The sequence below is a fragment of the Pseudorca crassidens genome, chromosome 5 (assembly GCF_039906515.1).
Source record: "Pseudorca crassidens isolate mPseCra1 chromosome 5, mPseCra1.hap1, whole genome shotgun sequence".
Classification (NCBI taxonomy): Eukaryota; Metazoa; Chordata; class Mammalia; order Artiodactyla; family Delphinidae; genus Pseudorca; species Pseudorca crassidens.
In genome coordinates, this window is record NC_090300.1 from 35202315 (window position 1) to 35207110 (window position 4796).

Below are 4796 nucleotides of genomic sequence, written 5' to 3' on the forward strand. Positions count from 1 at the left end.
GAGCCTGTGCTCCGCAACGGGAGAGACCACAACAGTGAGAGGCCCGCGTACTGCAAAAAAAAAAAAAAAAAAAAGGATGACTAATAAGAACCTGCTGTATAAAAAAATAAATAAGATTCTAAAATTAAAAAAAAAAAAAGTTAAAAAAAAGAAGAGAAAAAAAAAAAACCCTTGTCCTGACATGTCTGCCAGGTATATGGGGCCTGCTTCACACCTTGATCCTGCCAGCCCTGTTTCCTAAGACTGGGCCCATGCTCCTATCTCCCCTGTGCCTCAGTGAACAGAATGCTTCAACACACCTCTTCTACCCGGTGCCCCTCACTCTTTTGACCCCAGTTCTTTGAGTGGGTTCTTCCTGTGGCCCCTCAACCCCTGCCTGTACCTGGGTTGAGTCTGTTGCATTAGGCTCAGATTTCTGTCTTTTATTGTTGATCTCTGCCTGACCTACCTCTACATCCATCTCTGTTGTTTTTGCCCTGCAATTTCTTCTCCTTTTTACAATCTCCTGGCAACCGTTTTCCTAACCCTTTGCTGGATGCAAACGTTGACAGTCTTCTTATAAGATTGTGGGTGTCAACTCTAGAGAGCCATGGCTTGAAGTGGAGAAGGAAGAAGAAAACAGTGCCTGCTATCTGAACAGCAAGGCCCACCTGTTATGGCCAAGGCTTCCTGCAGAGACTTGATTTGAAGGTTAGTATTAATACATTTTTGCAAGAATATTGGATATAAGTGACTTTTCATAGTTTGACGTTAAGAAGTGTTTCTACATTATGATAAAAGAAGAAACGTGATATAAGATGGATGGAGAGTTAGGTTGAAATGGCAATAATCCTCTGAAGACATTATGACAATTCTTTAAAAAGACAAGGCACCAGGATAGTGCTGAGAGGAGAAACATTTGTTGGATAATAAAATTTTAATTTGTTCCTGGATAGAATCCTCTGAGTTCTACTGCTCCAACACTGCTCAAAATCCAACTGGGAGGTGAATTGGCTCTATTTAAATCCAAGTAGAGTTTACCTATAGGCCTCTGACTTTTGTTCAGACTTACTAGTCATTAAATATTAGCCAGAGCCCTGTGGAAAAGTTTAAGATTACCTGGATAATGTCAATACTAGTAGAAGTGTTATTTTATTAATATTTATTTTATGTAGAACACTGTTCGTTGTTTTTAGTGTTTCATTTATAAATTAGCTTGCCGATTCTCAGGGGTTTCTATCTCTGAATGGACCGATAAAAGATAGTGGTAAAATACTGGTTTAATGAACAGCACATAGGGCCCAAGTAGGTGAGACAGTGAACGCAGATGGGAGAGAGATTAGAATAAAATAGAGGAACCCATGGGTTAGCACACTAAAGGAGGTCAAAGAGAAGTTGTCTTAAAAGAGGGAACTGGAAAATGGACTGGTAATGGGTTTTGGTGGGATATTGGACTTTAAGTTGGCAGAATTGAAATAGCTCTGGGTAATGGTTACGTTCAGGGTGAAGCCACAGGAATGGCTGGCGAAGAGAGAGGAGGTGAAAGTCACCTGTAACCTTGGCAAGACTTGGGGAAGAGAGTTAGACTGAGGTCCAGTGAATGTGGAAGGAGTGACCAAGAGAAGGATAGATGACAATGATGGCCACAACAAAGGGTAGAGAGTTTTTCTAACTGAATGAAGAATAAGTGTTTGAATATGGTCATAGGGAGCCAGAAGATACAAATATGTTCCTTTTCCCAAATAGCCATGGGGTGTGTGAAGAATGGAAGAATAAAACGTCACTCCCAGGGGCCTGCGGGAAAGGCAGTATCCTTCAACAAGTGTTGTGTTTCAGTCCAGGAAGGAGGGGAAAGGAGCCCAAGGAAAGCCTTACATTGTAGAGAAGGGAGTTTGTCAATGAATGAGGGTTCCAGAGGGCCAGTGGAAAGGGTGGGGTTGTGGGGAGGGAAAAGTAAGGATGAGCCAAGGGAGGTTGGAGGTAATAGTAACAGAAAAAGACAGGCCATCAGAGGGGCTAGTATTCAGGGTGGCAGCAAATCTTGCCAGTAGTGGAGAGATAGGTAAAGCAGAATTAACTAGCCTGGAGAATCTGTTTGGGCCTCTGGCATAAGGGGTTTCTAAGCCCATGCAGAGAGGGTGCCAGGTGGTGTCTGAGGCTAGGTGCTGCCCACCCTCTCGGTCTTGTCAGCAACAAGAGGCCTCTGCCCAGGGCACCAAAGGGTTGCAACATGGCTATACGGTTGTTTGTGTTTCTGCATGAACCAGCCTCAAATATAGAGGGTAGAATTGTTAGACCTGAATCAAAGGAATAGAACTATACATGCTCCCAGGCCTTTGAAGCGCATCTAATCATGGGTCCTGACAAATTAGCTAAGCCTCTCCTCATGTTGGTGACACACCCTCAACCCTGGTGTCCCCTCAGAAGCCTTGGGCCTCAGCTACAGAGTCTTCAGCCTTAGGAGAGAGAAGAAATCAGCACCTAAACTCCTTGGTCAACCCAACTTGACCAGGTGACCAGAAAATAAAGCTACTCCCAAGAGTTTTCATCATGATAACAGTGGGTCTCCCCAACACTGCTTCCCTTTGCTAGGGTGACCACACCTCACCCAGCCCTGTAGTGGGTAGGGGGCCAGTTGCTGGGGATTTAGGTATGAAACTGGGAATTTGGTCCAAGAGGGAAAAACTGTAAATTCAGGTTTGGGTAAAATTGATATTAAATTAAGACAGGAAAAGCAGCAAGATAAATGCAGTGCTGAATTGGCGAGTGGCTGATCTAATCTTTATGTGACTCAGACATCAGCTGTAGTCACCCTGCCACGTAGTACCTGTTAGGATTGTCTCAAGCCCATCCTGGGGAAGTTCAGCACCCTCCTCGGGTTTCTACACAGCCCCTCCTGCTGTGATTCCCAACTTTGGCTGAGTTCTCCACCCCCAAGTGGACCTAGTCACAGGATCTAGCTCCTTTTCCTTGGTTCCCTCCTAAAGCAGTACTCATAGAAGTTAGCAGCACGTTGGAGAACTTCTGGTGGCCCTCCAGGTCAGCACTAGACAGTGGGTGACACAGAGTTAACATCAGATAGGCCTGTTTGAAAAATCCCCTTTGCCTTTTCTCCCAACTCCCAGATTCTAGACTTCCTACCGCATTGCCTAAGCCTCTTTTTCCTCCCCTCTCTCTCCCATCTCCTTTCTCTTTCACTCTCTCCCACTTCAAGTCCCTTTTTGTTCTTTTTTTTTTTAAGCAGAGATGTTTATCTGCTTCCTTGTTAACTCCTGCCAGCCCCTGTCCCAGGGCTCACCCTTTAGCACCACCTGGCTTTTCAAGGTATTTTCCTAAACAAGGTAGTTGCTTCTCTAAGAGGAATTCTGCAGAAAGCTGGCTAAAAGATTTTCCTTACTTCTCTATTTTTACTGCCCCTGTTGAAAGACACCTGGCTCCCAGAGTCTGCAATGGGGCTTAACGTACAGGTACATTTTAAGTGGTTCCTGATATGATGGGCAGAGGAGGGGTTATTAGCGCTGGGCTGTTCCCGTGACCTTCTCAACCAGGGATTGGCTCTTACACGTTCTCAACTTTGTGGCCCCCTGAGCGACTTCTCTCATGGGAACTTCCAGACCACCTGTGTGCTTACTCTTGGGAAATGCATCAGCTTGTCTTTTATTCACTCTCTTTCAGGTAGCAGACTGGTCCTCCCTCAGTTTTTTCTCTCTCTCTTTCTCTGAACTCCTAGCTCAATGATATCTTCCTCCTTTCTCTCCAGGAGGACAGACACAAAGCAGCTCTTTGTTTAAGGCTTGAAAACTCAGTGTCTCTTTTCACCTAATTGGAAGGAAGTATTTTTCCGTTCACTTCATTTTCTCATTGGAAATTTTGCTAACTGGAGCTGAGGAGCTTAGTTTGCACACTGAGTTGTTCATTAATTAACAGCCTCCAGGCCAGGTTGTCCTTATCAGTACTTAATATCTAACTCAGCACTGGCTAAACCAGAAAGAGTGCTGGAAATTGCTCGTAGCTGCTGCTATGCTGGGAAGGACCTCTAAGGTGGTAGCAGCTCTCTTTTCTGGGCTGGAAGCTATTCTGAAGATTAAGACTCTCCAAGGACTGTAACCTGAAATGTTTGGGGATCCTTAACAGAGATCAGGGATGGCCACCACTTTGTCAGTTTCTTGTAATCATGAAGTAAGACAAATACCTCAAGATTCTAAGAGACAGAAAATAGTCAAAAGAGGTTTTTAAAAATTATTTTTTCCAACAAGTCCTTTCTATTATCTACTCAAGAAAGCACTAAGTAATTGCCAGCTATTGCCTCACTGGTTTCTCCATCCTCTGCTGTCTGGTTGTGATAGGCAGAATTTTGGCCCCCAGATTTTTGCTCCCTGATATTACTCCTGTGGTTATGTTATATTAATTGGCCAAAGACACTTTGCAGATGTAATTAAGGTTACTAATCAATTGACCTTAAAATAGGGATACTATCTGAGTAGTTTCAGTGTAATTGTGGGAGCCCTTAAAAGCTGGAGGCAGAAGGGCAAGGCAGAGAGATTCCAAGCATGAGAAGGATTTAATGTGCTGCTGCTGGCTCTGAGATAGAGGGGCCATGCGCAAGGACCAGGCAGAGGCCTTTCAGAGCTAAGGGTAGCTGACAGTCAGCAGAGAAACCTTAGTCCTACAACGGCAAGAGACTGAATTTTGCCAATAACCTGAATGAGCTTGGAAGTGGATTCTTCCCCAGAGCCTCCAGAAAGGAATGCAGCCTGGCTCACACCTTAACTTAATCCTTGTGAGACCCTAAGCAGAGAACTCAGTTGACTCATGCC